Consider the following 15818-nt stretch of genomic DNA (forward strand, 5'->3'; position numbering starts at 1 on the left):
AAAAGCATCAACAGAGAAAAGAGAGTGAACTAAAGACAGACCCTGGGAATTCCAATATCAAGGCTCAAGGCAAAGAACCTGCAAAGAGATCCATAAGGAGTAATCCAAGAGAAGATGTCACAATAGCCTAGTGAAAACTCAGTTTCACAGAAAAGAGAATGAACAGAATCATGGCAATTTTAAGTAATAAAATCTCATTGATTTGTCAGTCAAGAGGACACTCATAATCATAACAAGAGCAGATTTAGGCCAGGCTCACACCTGTAATCCCAGCACTTTGGGAGGTCAAGGAGGGAGTATCACTTAAGCCCAGGAGTTCAAGACCAGCCTGGGCCACATGGCAAGGCTCCATCTCTATAAAAAATTTTAAAAATTATTAAGGTATGATGGCCTGAACCTGGGGTCCCAGCCACTCAGGAGGCTGATGTAGGAGGATCGCTTGAGCCCAGGAGTTCGAGGCTGCCATGAACTATGATGGTGCTACTGCACTTCAGCATGAGTAAAAGGGTGAGACCCTGTCTCAGGAAAGAAAAAGACACAGAGAGATTCATCTGAGATAGAAGACAGATTCCAAAAGTTGTGGAGTGAATGGAAGGTGAGGAAGTAGAAAAATAAGGCACAAAAGGTACTTTAAGGAACAACAGCTTGAAGGAAAGGAGAAAGAGAGCATGTAGCAAGAAGACAGAATGGGGCACAGGGGCAATGTTGGTTATTGGTCTTGCTTGTTTGTTTTTGTAATGGGAGAATCTTGAGCATTCTTGTAAATATCTGAAATGCATCTCAGCATCTCCAATACAAACAAATAAATACAATACAGGTAAGCATAGAAAAATTTCATAGAATAAGACATCTGAAGGGAATGGGGGATCTAGAGTATGGGGGAAAGCATCAACTTTGGATAACCACCTCTAAGTCAAGAATTAATGAGGGATTGATGGATTCAGATATAGAAATGATATGGAATGGAGAAAAATATTAAGATTTGACATGTTATTTCAATTCTCTCAGAATAATAGAAGGCAAGGGCCGGGGGCAATGACTCATGCCTGTAATCCCAGCACTTTGGGAGGCCAAGGCAGGCAAATCATGAGTTCGAGACCAGCCTGGCCAACACGGTGAAAACTCATCTCTACTAAAAATACAAAAAGTAGCCAAGCGTGGTGGCACGTACCTGTAATCCCAGCTACTCTGGAGGCTGAGGTTTAAACCCAAGAGGCAGAGGTTGCAGTGAGCCAAGATTGTACCACTGCACTCCAGCCTGGGTGCCAGAGCCCAACTCCATATTAAACAAAAAAACTGCAAGGACACTGTGAAGGGGACAGCTAAGTCATTATCGAAAATGCATATTCTCTTCTTCCTAGACTTGCAGCTAGACTACATGTGCCAATCTCCCTTTCAGGTAAGTATCACTACACAACAGACTTCCAGCCAATGGTATATGAGCAGAACTAATGCATTCATTCAAGATTATGTATTTAAGGCCAGGCGCAGTGGCTCACACCTGTAATCCCAGCACTTGGAGTGGCTGAGGTGGGCGGATTGCCTGAGGTCCAGGAGTTCGAGACCAGCCTGGTCAACATGGCAAAACCCCATCTCTACTAAAAATACAAAAATTAGCTGCGCGTAGTAGCGCAAGCCTGTAATCCCAGCTACTCTGGAGACTGAGGCAGGAGAATCGCTTGAGCCCACAGGGCAGAGGTTGCAGTGAGCCAAGATCGCGCCACTGCACTCTAGCCTGGGCGACAGAGCAAGACTCATCTCAAAAAAATAAGATTATGTGTTTAGAAAGTAGATATGCTTCTTGCCTTTCCCTTTCACCATCCACTGGCTGGCTGTAGTTGAAAAGAAAGCCCTAAGGAACTGTTGAGTCATAAAATGGAAGAATCCACAGTGCCTGAATCATTGAGAGGAAACTGATCCACCAACAAAGACCATGATATAAGCAAAAATTAAACTTGTGCTTGAGCTTGTATCTATTTTCAGGTCTTTCAGTTATGACGGTTGAGCCTACCCTAACCACTAACCATCATCTTTTAATAAAGAAATGCATGGGTGACATAAAAGACTCAAAGAAAATGCTGAAAGTTTGAAAACAACTACAGCAAGAAATAGAGAAATGTATTGTGCAGAAAAAGGTAAAAGAACTCTCTCATGACTAAGGCTGGAAAACATACATTTTTATACATCTCCAATATACACATTTTCATTTTCACAATAACCATCAGAAACCCAAGTATAGGAGTGGAAAAGAAGACTGATAGCAAGTTGCACGTTGCTTCTACATCCATTAAGACTAAGAAAATTTTAACAATGTCGTGGATTCCTACAAGTCAAATCATAAGTAATGTCATAATAGGCATGCTGTGCTATATATGCAACTATTTAAACAAGTTCAACATCACTGGTGAAAACTAGTGAACTACAAGGTAAAGAATTGGGAAGTGTTAAGTGTCAAATGGCAAAGTTCAATGAGTTGGGCAGTGGAATACGATGTAGCAAAAGCCAGGAAATACATTACAGAAATAGGAATAAGATTATCTCTCCATTCTATTGTTTTTAAAACAGTTCTTAAGGCAGTTTCTGCCATACCAGAAAATAACTACATGGGGCTTACTACTTACAAGGGGCTTTATAAGTCCCTTAACTTCTCTGTGCCTGTTTGCTCCCTGATATGACAGGGTTCACTGTTGATACATTTAAAAATGTAAACAAAGTACTCAGCACAGTGCCTAGAAAATGGCAACTGCTTAATAAAAACTTGTCATTGCTATTTATTATTAGTAAGAAAAAGACCAGGTTAGGTTAAATTGCTAAACTCGTTCCTATTTTAAAATTCTGTGAATCTGGCCAGGCACAGGGGCTCATGCCTGTAATCCCAGCACTTCTGAGGCAAAGGCAGGAGGATTGCTTGAGATCAGGAGTTCAAGAGTAGCCTGGGCAACATAGTGAGACACTGTCTCTAATAAATATTTTTTAATTAGCCAGGCATGGTGGCACACACCTGTCATTCTAGTTACTCAGGAGGTTAAGACAGAAGAATCGCATGAGGTAGTTCAAAGCTGCAGTGAGCTATAGATGTGCCACTGCACTCCTGCCTGGACAGCAGAGCAAGATTCTGTTTTTAAAAATAATAAATAAAATTATGTTAGTGTTTGTGTGTGTGTGTGTGTGTGTATTTGTTTTTGAGACAGTCTTGTTCTGTTGCCCAGGCTGGAGTGCAATGGCACAGTCTCGGCTCACTGCAAACTCCACCTTCCAGGTTCAAGCGATTTTTGTGCCTCAGTCTCCTGAGTAGCTAGGAATATAGGCACCTGCCACCACACCTAGCTAATTTTGGTATTTTTAGTAGAGACAGGGTTTTGCCATGTTGGCCAGGCTGGTATCAAACTCCTGGGCTCAAGCAATCCACCTGCCTTGGCCTCCCAAAGTGCTGGGATTACAGGCATGAGCCACTGCCCCCAGCAGTTATCTATACTTTTTAGATACGTATCCCAGCTACTTAATGGTGGGTAGGGATGGGGAAAAGGGGTTAATACTAGCAAACATAATGAAAGAAAAAAGTGAAAATATACTCGTTCTGATAGGTCCTATGAGCATAATCCTGAAGAGAGATAAAAGAATGTGGCAGCCTTTAGATGTGAATGCTATACCTGGAGAGGCTGAGAGCAAAGAAACCCCAAACTCCAGGCAATAAAAGGAAAATCTAGGCCAGGGTCCAGAGGCAAACAGAACCCAGTGGCCAGGACTGGCTTCCTTTTAGGCAGGACAAGAGAAATAAACATTTCATGCTCTCCATGGACTTCAAATTCATCCAATCCAGCCACCTTATTTGACAGAGGAGAAAAGTGAAAGGTCCAGACACTAACCAAAGGCACACTGGAGTGGCTAAAATGTGGCTGCAGGGATGCTCAGAAGTAGGCACTGCCCACCTTTGACTTAGCCTACATACATGGTCCCCAAGGCGTTGTCCCCATAGAATCCAACACCTTTGATAAGGGTGACAAAATAATTTTTATAAGTCATCTTGTTAGGAATTCATTTTCCAGATTGTTAAGAGATTGGATTAGGTGGGTAAGTGGGGGAAGGGAGAAATTGGTGAAAAGAAGGAAGCTCTGGTGTCCTGACAGGGGTGCTGAGTCCTCAATGGACATTAAGTGGCCTCCTTATTTGTAGATTCCTCCACTGATTTTCTTCAAGGATTCCTTTTATAATGTCACTTCGCCCCTTCCCTCTCCTAAATATCCTTAAGATATTAAACCTCTCAGCACCTTAAGAGGGGGAAAAATTTTTTGAGATAAAAATAAAAAGATTAAAACTGCCAAATGTGTAGGGAAGGAGATGCCTAAAAAACATACAGTGTAAAGTATCCAGTTGAATAGATTACCTGAAATACACCTGCCTGTGTGGTATCTGGTGTCCAGTTACACCCAATACACTCTTATCACTTATTGCTTGAATTAGGGTCTGACTGAATTATGGGGCAACCATTCATGAACAACTGCTTACTAGGTGTGACCCACATGAAAGGCACTTGGATTAGGCATGTGAGGTCTATAAAACTGTGTAAGATCCAGCATGATCTTCCACAGGAAAGGAAATTATGCATGTCTGCAAAGAATTACAGGAGACAAGCATCTATAAGGGAATTATGAGTAGCATAAAAAGAGTGGCTGAAGGGTTTAGAAAATATACAAGACATTTCTGACTGGTGCTGTGAGGGAAAATGTCATAAAAATTAGTAGCCAGGGGTCAGGGCACTCAAGGTTTGTTAGGATTTCAAAAAGTGAAATAAAAGGAAGAACATCAGAATAGGGACAGCATAGGAATATATATTTAGGGAATTCTAACTAGTCCAATGTGACTGGATCATAGAGAAGATAAGGACAGCACCTTAATATTAGGGTGAGAATGGAGGAGTCCTTGAATTAATTCCAGGACAAATATTTAGAATTTGATCAAATAGGGCAAAGTAACCCATGGAACGGTGGAGCAGAGAGAGTGACATGATCAAAGCAGTTCGGGCATTACCACAATGAAACAAAACATTCGTTCTTTTTATTGTTTTTTATTATTTATCTATTCATTTATCTTTTTGAGACAGGGTCTTGCTCTGTTGCCTAAGTTGGAGTGCAGTGGTACAATCATGGCTCACTGCAGCCTCAGCCTCCTGGGCTCAAGGGATCCTCCCACCTCAGCCTCCTAAGTAGGAGGCACGCACCACTAGACGCAGCTTATTTTTTATGTTTTGTAGAGACAGGGTCTCACATGTCACCCAGGCTGGTATCAAACTACTGGGCTCAAGCGATCCTCCTACCTTGGCCTCCCGAAGTGCTGGGATTACAGGCATGAGCCACCACTTAGCCAATATCCTTTCTTTTATTCAGTTAAAATTGAAAGAAAGCAACTTTTGAGAACCTAGTACTCTGAACTGTATTATTTTCGTCACTTTTGAAGTACACTTAGAAGCTTATTTTATGTTTTCTTGGAATCTTGACCAAAGTTTTCCTAATAAGTTTACCTTGAACATAAACTTTTGTTCCATATATGTGTATAGCTATCTAAAGTTTCTGCTTGGCCTTGGTGGTCATCAGCAGATACAAGTAGCAAAGCATTCTAAGCATGTCACCCCATTGTTACCAAGTAATACTCAGAGGTTATCTCATTTGACAGTAGCAGCTTCTAGAAATCTCGATTTCAGAAAACAGTCTGTCTGTCATAGTTTGTGGGGTTTGTTTTTCCCCCTATATTAAAACCTTTTATAGAAGGATATATGTGGACAATCCAGCATGAGATTCCACAGAGGACATTTCAGTATTCAAAAAATATAAGGCTTGAAAAATCTAAATCAAACAGTCATTGTTCTAAAGTACCCAGACTTTGACAGTATCTCAATGTCAAAAATACAGTACATGAATAATTATTTCATTTGAATAATTAAAAGATGTCCCCAAATAATGTCTTTAAGTTTTGTCAATACATATATAAAGAAAAATTATTCCTCTAGTAACAATACTTCTGACACCAAATGTATGGCTTTTTCACACCAAGAAACTATCTAGGGACACCAACTGAATGTTCTACAATTTAATTCAGTCTGACACTAATGGCCCAGAGTTTGTGCAGACACCACAGGGTAAGGGCTCAGTCCCATGAGACTGCCCTCCACTTCAGATGCCAGTCAAAAATAGGGGGCCCCAGGATATCCACACTTCTGTTAAACTTAGCTACAAATCAGGGGTTCCTACAACTCCATCCTCAGATTTGATAATTTGCTGTAATGGCTAACAGAACTTTACTTACTTTTTTTTTTCTTTTTTTTTTTTTTTTTATACAAGGTCTCGCTCTGTCACTCAGGCTGGAGTGTAGTGGCACTAACGCAGCTCACTGCAGCCTTGACCTCCTGGCCCCAAGAGATCCTCTTGCTTCAGCCTCCAGAGTAGTGAGGACTACAAGCATGGACCACCACGCCTAGCTAGTTTTTTGTTGTTGTGTTGTTGTTGTTGTTGAATTTTTTGTAGAGACAGGGTCTCTCCACATGGCCCAAGCTGATCTCAAACACCTGGGCTCAAGTTATCCTCCTGTCTTGGCCTTCCAAAGTGCTGGGCTTACAGGTGTGAGCCACCACAACGGGCCTGCTTATGTATACCAGTTTATTACAAAAGGTATTATAAAAGACACAAATCAACAGCCAGATGAAGAGGTACACAGGGCAAGAAATGGGAGAAGGGGTGCCCTCTCTGGGCATGCCTTCCTTCCAGCACCTCCATGTATTCACCGACTCAGAAGCTTTCCAAAATTCAAGGTTTTTATGAAGGCTCCGTGATATGGGCATGATTGATTAAATCATTATCCACTGGTGACTGACTGATTTCCAGCCACTCTCCCCTCCCCAGAGATCTGGAGTGGAGCTGAAATTCTAACCCTCTAATTACATAGTTGGTTCCTCTGGTACCAGCTCCCATCCCCATCCTGAAGCTATCTATGGTTCTACCAAGAGTCACCTGTCATCTCAGCAGTGTAGAAAAAGACACTCATCATTCCAGAGATTCCAAGGGTCTTAAAAGTTCATTAGTCAGAACAGGGGACAAGTATCTTTCTCACTATATCACAATATGTCACAATATATTTGTACTTGAGAAGGAGAGACATCTATTAACCAATTTTTCCCACTAATTTTGTGAACTAATTGAACCAAAGCCTGACCTAAATAAATCATAAATCGTGTTTTTGCTGCATAAATCAAAAATCTGGTTTTGAAAGAACATAAAATTCTCAGCTGAAAAATAGGAAATAAGAGCACAGATATGATATAGGAAGAAATACACAACCCAAAGAACTAGTAAGAGCTTCTAACAAAAGATCAAAATCCTGGAACACAAGCCAAAGGAAACAAACAAACAAACTTGGTCACATTCACGTCAGGACACAAATTAGAATTCTGGATGCATTCTGACCACAATCATTATCTAAACATTCTCAGGTATTCAAAGCATCAACATCTCTTCCTTTCTTTTTCTTAAATGTTCCTGAGATCAATCCCCAGTTATATATTACAGGAAGAAGTCTATTCTAAAATTGTTAGAGATTTCCTGGCTTGCAGCCACATTGGCCGTTGTCTTTCTCACTTGGAGTTGAGTTTGATTATATCTTCCTCTTACATTTCTTTCACACATCATGTCAACAATTCTCAAACAAAGAAAAGTAAAGCACACTTTATTAGTTTCTTCTTGCCCTAACATACCACTTCTAAGTTTTCTTATCCCAAAAGTCTTAAGACATGATGGAATCATTTAAGTATTTTGAAGAGCAACTAAAACTTACTTAATAATATCTTCTTAGTTTAGTTCCATTCAGCTCTTCTCTATCTCCCAAGAAACAATTTTTGAATTCGGCAGGTTGAGTGGGGTTTCAACCCTGATGATTAATAATTTTCTCCTTATACTCCAGGTAAAAAATACATAAAATATACCCCATTGTCAAAACTGAATAGAGTAACTGGCAGGCCATCTGACACTTTTATTTTATTTATTTATTTACTTATTTCAGACAGAGTCTCCTTTTGTCACCCAGGCTGGAGTGCAATGACACAATCTTGACTCACTGCAACCTCTGCCTCCTGGGTTCAAGCAATTCTCCTGCCTCAGCCTTCCAAGTAGCTGGGATTACAGGTGCCCACCATCATGCCCGGCTAATTTTTATATTTTTAGTGGAGACGGGGTTTTGCCATGTTGGCCAGGCTGATCTCCAACTCCTGACCTCAGGTGATCCACCCTGCCCAGGCCTCCCATCCCAAGTGCTGGGATTATAGGTATGAGCCATCGCGCCTGTCTGGCTTTTTTTTTTTTTTTTTTTTTGAGACAGTCTCAAGCAATTCTCAAGTTTTGACCTCCTGAGCAGCTGAGACTACAGGCACAGGCCACCATGCCTGACTAATTTTTGTATTTTTTGTAAATAGGGGGTTTCCATGTTGTCCAGGCTGGTCTCAAAACTCTTGGGCTCAAGCGATCCACCTGCCTTGGCCTCCCAAAGAAAAGTGCTGGGATTACAGGCGTGATCCACTGCACGTGACCTATCTGACGCATTTTTAAGCAAGTGTGTTAAAGGTGACAAGAATGAAGAGTTACCATTTTAACGCCAACCCTGAGCTTTAAACTTCACAGACATAGTGACAAGTATTCATTTCTTGCATATGCAAAATTTTACTGAAGATTTCCCATATAATTTTCAACAGAAAGATCATTTTTTAAAGTACACGATTATGTTGGCTTTTTCATACAATGAAGTACACAATAGCAAACATTCCTGAAACAAAGATGATCTTTTCTATCGTCTTCAGGAAATAAGTCCCTCTGTTACTGAAGTGACATTCTCTTCAGCAGGAAGCTGTCTCCAACTACTTGAGCCAATATTAACCTTTTCCTTCACAATCACAACAGTTCTGGCCAATATCCTACCACTGGAAAAATGATTGTACAAGGTCTTATGTTGGTCTCCAGTTGTGTTCCATGTATGTTTTACCTTGTTAAACAACTGTAAGCTTTTCAAAAGAGGATAACTTTTTTTTAATCTAGCACTTATTACAATATAATGCTGCACAAGAATACAGAAAATTTCATTTAAGAAGACTAGTGTTCATATATTTGATTTCTAGTCCTCTTTCTGAAGTGTTGTTTCTGCACTTAGGATCGCCCCATGAGTCCAGGTGTTGACAAACAGAAAGAATCAAGTTTTGGAAAACCTAAACAGAAACATCATCACATTTAAAAAAAAAACAAAACTGAGTAATTAGATACTGATCTGAAAATTGCTTCCCTTCTCTAGTAACCATAGCTACCACTAACTCACCTCTCCTCTCCCCAGCCCAACACACTAAACTAACCAAAAAAAATATACGGATAATTCATGCACAACATGCAAGAATTCTTTGCCCAAATTTTCAAGCTAACTATATTCTTTGCCCATATTTTCCTATTTGAGTATAAGAAGGAAAAATACAGGATGGAAGCTAGTCTTTTGAAGTCTACTACTTGCCAGGTACATTGCTAGCAACTGCACACATGTCATTGCATTTAGTGTCCATATTTTGCCAATGAGACAATTGAGGCTGAGTTTTAAAGGATGACCTAAGGCCAAAGTCTTTGGCTCCCTGCTCCGCAACTACCCTCAGCTAGAGTTTGTTCCACAGTTCGGTTGCTCATTGAGAAAACATTTATTGAGGGCGTATTACAAGCTAGTCACCCTTTTAGGCATTAGAGGTCACTCATTGAGAAAACATTTATTGAGGGTATATTACAAGCTAGTCACCACTCCAGGCATTAGAGTTTTGAAAGTATGCAAGACAGAACAAGCCCTACTACTCTCATAGAACTTACATGCTAGAGAGGAAAGAAAACAACCAAACAGAGTAAGTTCAGAGTTATAGTTTACCAACATGAGTTTCGCACAATCATCATCAAATCTTTTAAAATATCTACAATAAGATTAGTTACAACAAACTAAAGGGGGGGGTAACATTCACTAACAATTGGTAACACTGTGGCCGTTTTGTCAATTCCTGAACCAAGCCATTGCATCTTTGAATGAATCACAAGGAAGAGAGAAAGAAGCAGAGCTCTAATGCTGCTTAGAATTTCTTTTTTTTTTTTTTTTTTTTTTTTTTTTTTTTGAGACGGAGTCTCGCTCTGTCGCCCGGCCTGGAGTGCAGTGGCCGGATCTCAGCTCACTGCAAGCTCTGCCTCCCGGGTTTACCGCCATTCTCCTGCCTCAACCTCCCGAGTAGCTGGGACTACAGGCGCCCGCCACCTCGCCCGGCTATTTTTTTCTATTTTTTAGTAGAGACGGGGTTTCACAGTGTTAGCCAGGATGGTCTCGATCTCCTGACCTCGTGATCCGCCCGTCTCGGCCTCCCAAAGTGCTGGGATTACAGGCTTGAGCCACCGCGCCCGGCCTAGAATTTCTTTATAAAATAAAATGACTCTGTGAGCTATGAGAATGGACTGTTGCAATGAATCCAGTGTTGGTTCTCAAACCCCAAACCCCATATTTATCCATTTATTCATTAAAATATTGCTGTATTTGAAGAGTTGATTTGTAAAAGTCAAGGAAGTGTTGTAATTTGACATAACGCCCCTGTGAGAAACGGGGGCGGGGAGGGGTTTCAACATCCACATCACAAGGTTCCCCAGGCTGCACACGGTCTCCATTGGGCAATGGCATCCTGCTGTCATGTGCTGGCCAGCAAGAACTGCAGGACTGGGACTAGAGTGGTCAGTAGCTACCAAGAAGTGCCTGGGCCCAGTGTGACAGCTGCCAACACCCTCCACACGCCAAAAACAAACTTCACATCTCTTTAAACTTGGAACACGTGCAAAATACTAACAGTTTTGTTTTAGCAATAAAGACTCCCTGTCACTTACTAACTTCCTCCCCTCACCTATTTATACAAGTATAAGTTGACTAGCTGCTATTTCTATAGCTGCCTCCTATGATATTTATAATGTGTTGTGTGATTTGGGTTGCCCATGTCACTAACACTTTGCGAGAATTTGTGTTTGTAAATTACTCTGGAACTCTTCTGGGAGTGAATATTCCACTGCACAAGGTGGAAGCCAGACTAGAGACCATCTGCTAAGAGCAGCACTTCATTCACCCAGCTACACCTTCCTGCCAAAGCAGTCTCTGCAAATCTATTTTTTGCTGGTAGAAGTTACTACGTGGGGAGTGGAGGCTGTTTTAAGTTATCAGTGTGCACCTTCCATTTCCTCCTAGGACGGTCACATGCCAGCCGCTGAGTTTCTCAAAGAAGCCTCAGCCCCCCTCCAGACTCGTTCTCACTCTTGCTTCGGACGCGAGCAACAATCCTTATCCCCGTCTACAAGCTAAAAGTTTGCATAAACTTTCAATGGGGTAACAGCCCTAGCCCCAAAAGTCCTGCCACTGTACTGTTTTACAACTGCCGCCTCCAAAATATAAACAACGAACCCCTAGAGAAAAGCGAGTCCATCTTCTGCTGGTGGGAAGAAATTCTAACTCTTTCCCGTTTCCCGCCACCACCTACCGCAACACTGGAGTCCCAGAACACTCGCCCGGGTCAGAAAGGGACCACTCCCCCTAGAATCCTAAGAGCGGGGGAAGGGGTCTCCCAGGAAGCACACACCTGAGATAGATCCTCACGCGCGAGGGGCCAGCGGGCAGGAGCACCCAGTTTCTCCAGCCTGGGTGGAGTCGGCCTCCCCCCGGAATCAGAGCCTCGGCCCGGGTGCTCGCAGCGAGGCGCGCGGGGCTGTCACTCGAGGCGGGCTGGGCGTGTGTAACTCGAGCGCCGGGCGGGCCGCGCCCCCGCCTTCCCTCTTCCCGACTTCCTCCTCCCGCTCCCGCGCCTGCTCCCTCCCGGAGGGCTGACCCGGGCGGCGAGGCCGCCACCTCCAGCCCGGATGCCTCGGGCCCAGGCTCCTCCGGCCCAGCGGGGAAACGCGGAAGTGGGGGCAGGAACCGGGGCCGGGGTTGGCTGGGGTGTGGGAGGGAAAAGCGCTGCGAAGAGCCGGCGGCAAGCGAGGAGGTCTTCGCGGCCCAATGAACGTGACTAGACAGGGACGCGGCTCCCGCCGCCGGGTGGGGTCGCGCAGCGCCACACGCAAGGGCCCTCGCCCGCGGCTGCAGTTCCTGCTTTGTGCCTCGGTGGTGCCGGACCCCAGACCTCCGCCCCGCCTTGCCAGCGGGCTGGCGGACTGGAAAGCCTGAGCTAGGCCAGGCTGGGGAAGACGGTGGCGGTGCCCGATTTCCTGTGCCCTCGCCCATGCGGGCCGCCCTGGCCATCTGCCTGGGGGAAGGGAGACACTCGCCGGCCGGCAGGCTGGCGGGGCTGGCTTACCTGACGACTTCTTGTTGTCCTCTCCTGGATCTGGCTTCTCCTACGCTGCACCTCCCGGCCGGCCGGCTTCCCTAGGCCTACAGACGCGTCCAGGAGGCGGGCGACCCTGCGACCCCGCCGTCAGAACCCAGAACTCTCGCCCGGCTACCCCGGCGGGCTCAAGCCGCGCCAGGCCTCCTGGCTCCCCGCCTGAATGTCAGCGCAGGGACCCGCAGGGAAGACCAAGCCCAAGCTCCAGGGGGTGGAATGCTGAGCACAGGTTCCCCAGGCCCAGCCTCATACAGGTGGGGGGAGGCGGAGAGCCCCGGCAGTTGAACAGCGGGCTTCCCACTTGCAACCCCCCCAACCCCCCAAAAAAAGAAACTACCCTGCCCACTGAGCATGCCCAGCTCACTTGTTGGAACTACTAGGGCTAGACAAGCCCAAGGGGACCTAAGGAAGGCGGAGTTGGGGCTCAAATGGACCCCACTTCTTTAAGAGCTTTGCTCCGAAGACCTCTGGGTGCTGTACTAATAACTTTTCTATCGTGGCATTGGAAAATATCCAGGAGATGGACGGAAATGCCTTTCCAAAAGAAGGAAGAAAATTAGTGTGAACCAAAAACGCAGTGGTATTTTTTAAATAATTAAGTCACTCATTTAATGTCCTTAAATACCGCAGAACTCCTATAATTGACCCAGAGGAATGCATTTATTTATTAAGTCCCAAACTCAGTAACTTGAGGGAACCATCCATAGTCCACAGAGGAGCAATGATTCTCACCCTTGGACACAGGGGAGGGGGCGGGGAGGGGTGAAATGCCAGATTTCCATCCCCAAGTCCAATGAATCCGTCTGGACGTGGGATCTGCAAGTCCTTGTATTTCAAAACTGGGTCTAAAAGTGTAGTCACTGGAGCCCGCAGCATCAGCATCACCCGAGAACTTGATAGAAACTGTACTCCGGTGACCTGATTCATAGACTGGGGCTGGGGCTGAGCTACCCAGATTTTACAAGCCCTTCAGGTAGTTCTGGTGCACACTAAAGTTTGAGAACCATGGTTTAAAAGCTCCCCCCAGTTGAATCTAATGAGCAACCAGAGAAAAGAAATTGTAATTGAGAAAAGAAAAATAGTTCAGAGCATTTGAGCAATGTGAGGTATGCAAAATTTATCAGGCCCAGAGAGACTTGAGTATGGGACATAGGTTGCGCCCCTACACTCATGCTCAGGGGCGATTGTTTAAATGCATTTTGTTCATCATTGACTGCCCAACCATATCTTCATGTTCCTGGAATTTGTGATACGAAGAACAATCTATAGGCAATCAATAGTTTATGTTGTTTTTATGTAAATTATTGGTAAACAACTTGGAAACCACCTCTTCTTTTCCTTTAAAAACTTTATTGTGGCCGGGTGGGCACGGTGGCTCACGCCTGTAATCTCAGCACTTTGGGAGTATGAGGTGGGCAGATCAAGAGGTCAGGAATTCGAGACCAGCTCAACCAACATTGTGAAACTCCATCTCTACTAAAAATACAAAAATTAGCCGCGCATGGTGGCGAACGCCTGTAATCCCAGCTCCTCAGGAAGCTGAGGCGGGAGAATCACTTGAATCTGGGGGGCGAAGGTTATAGTGAGCTGATATGGCACCACTGAACTCCAGCCTGGGCGACAGAGTGAGACTCCGTCTCAAAAATAAATAAATAAAATAAATAAATCTTACTTGTAACTGGGCAACATTGTGAGACTGGTTATATTAAGTTCCTCAGTTCTTTTTTCTTTAGTTTGACAAATCAAACCAATATTTTTATCATTTTTTTCTTCAAACCCTAATCATTTTATCTAGAAATGCAACATGTTACCCAGAAAAGGAATAATCTGGTTGAATTGGGTGCCAGTCCTGGATTTCTTTCCCACTGATTATCCCAGATCAGTTCAGTGCTTGGGAAATGGGACCATCAGTTACTCACTTTTGTACTCTAGTGCCTAGCATAGTGCCTGAATATAACTGATGTTTACGTGTTTCTTGATTTGAAATGAATGCTTAGGTAAGCAATCTGGTCTAATCCATGCGATGTCACCTGATTAATTTCCCCACTAGTCCTACTCACACTGCTAGCTATTGTAACCACCCGAGGAGTTCATCTTGCCTGCTGCCTAGACAGAGCTGATTCATCAAGACAAGGGAATTGCCAGAGTAATTCACGCAAAGCCAGCTGTGCAGGAGATCAGTTTTATTATTACTCAAATCAGACTCCTGAGCATCTGTGGAGCAGATTTTTTAAGGACAACTTGGTGGGTTGGGGGAAGCCAATGAGCCAGGAGTGCTGATTGGTCAGGAATGAAATCATAGGGAGTTGGAGCTGTCTTTTTGGACTAAGTCAGTTCCTGGGTGGAGGGCCACAAGATCAGAGGAGTCAGTTTATTGCTCTAGGTGGTACCAGCTTATCCGTCAAGTGCAGGGTCTGCAAAATATCTCAAGCACTGATCTTAGAAGCAGTTTAGGGAGAGTCAGAATGACTCCTAAACCATAGTTTCTAATCTTTTGTGGCTGTTAATCGTACAAAGGCAATCTAGTCCCCAGACAAGAGGGAGGTCTGCTTTGGGAAAGGGCTGTTACCATCTTTGTTAAAACTATAAACTGTAAACTAAGTTTCTCCCAAAGTTAGTTCAGCCTACGCCCAGGAATGAACAAGGACAGTTTGTAGGTTAGAAGCAAGATGGAGTCAGTTAAGTTAGATCTCTTTCACTGTCTAGGTCATAATTTTGCAAAGGCAGTTTCACTAACAAGCCAAGAACTGATGTAAGATTCAGTTCTTATATCAATAACCTATGACCATCAGCCCCTGAGTCTGATTTGGATACAGGAGGAGGTAGAGAATAGGAGGTAGGACATAGTTGGAGATAGAGAAAAGTCAGGAGCATTGGACATGATTCCTCTTGCCAAATTTGGGGCCCAGAGCAACCAAAGGACAGCAGAAGGATGTTGGCATCTGGTGGGATTCAGAAAGGATGCAGAAGGAAAAAGGTGCGCATGGGAGTGGGGTCAAGGGGCACAGACAAGGAAGGAAGCTTCACCTGATCAGCACACAATTTACTCTGAATCTTCTTTTTCAAGACCGTGTACCTCTGCTCTATAGTTCCCACTCTCCCACTCTTCACACACATCTAATCTCAACTATTGACTTGAATAAAATAAATAGGAAACTGTTGTATAGTAGATAATTTTCTCCAATAAAACATTGCTGACTTGCAATTAGAGTATAAGTTATTTAGAGCATATTTTCAAAGTTGTTAATTCTTAAAAATGCGCAGCCCTAAAAAAGAACAAAATCACTTTGCAGCAACATGGATGCAGCTGCAGCAACATGGATGCAGCTGCAGGCTGTTATCCTAAGCAAACTAATGTGGGAACAGAAAACCAAGTATCACATGTTCTCACTTGTAAGTGTGAGCTAAATCATGGTTT

General features: G+C 43.7%; 1 protein-coding gene across 4 annotated transcripts in view; it reads right to left on the reverse strand.

Moving 5' to 3' along the window:
* Positions 1–13007, reverse strand: part of GPD2 (glycerol-3-phosphate dehydrogenase 2) — a 151835-nt gene extending 138828 nt beyond the window's left edge. For 3 of the 4 annotated variants that reach the window (XM_033231442.1, XM_033231437.1, XM_033231438.1), the window contains exon 1: positions 11657–12224. The gene's annotated coding sequence lies outside the window, so the exon portion shown is untranslated. Of the gene's footprint in view, positions 1–11656; positions 12225–12370 lie in introns of those variants that run through there. The other variant, XM_033231439.1, reaches the window with a different exon arrangement.
* Between the last annotated feature and the right edge of the window lie 2811 nt (positions 13008–15818).

Source organism: Trachypithecus francoisi, unplaced genomic scaffold, assembly GCF_009764315.1.
Source record: "Trachypithecus francoisi isolate TF-2019V2 unplaced genomic scaffold, Tfra_2.0 Lachesis_group13, whole genome shotgun sequence".
Taxonomy (NCBI): Eukaryota; Metazoa; Chordata; class Mammalia; order Primates; family Cercopithecidae; genus Trachypithecus; species Trachypithecus francoisi.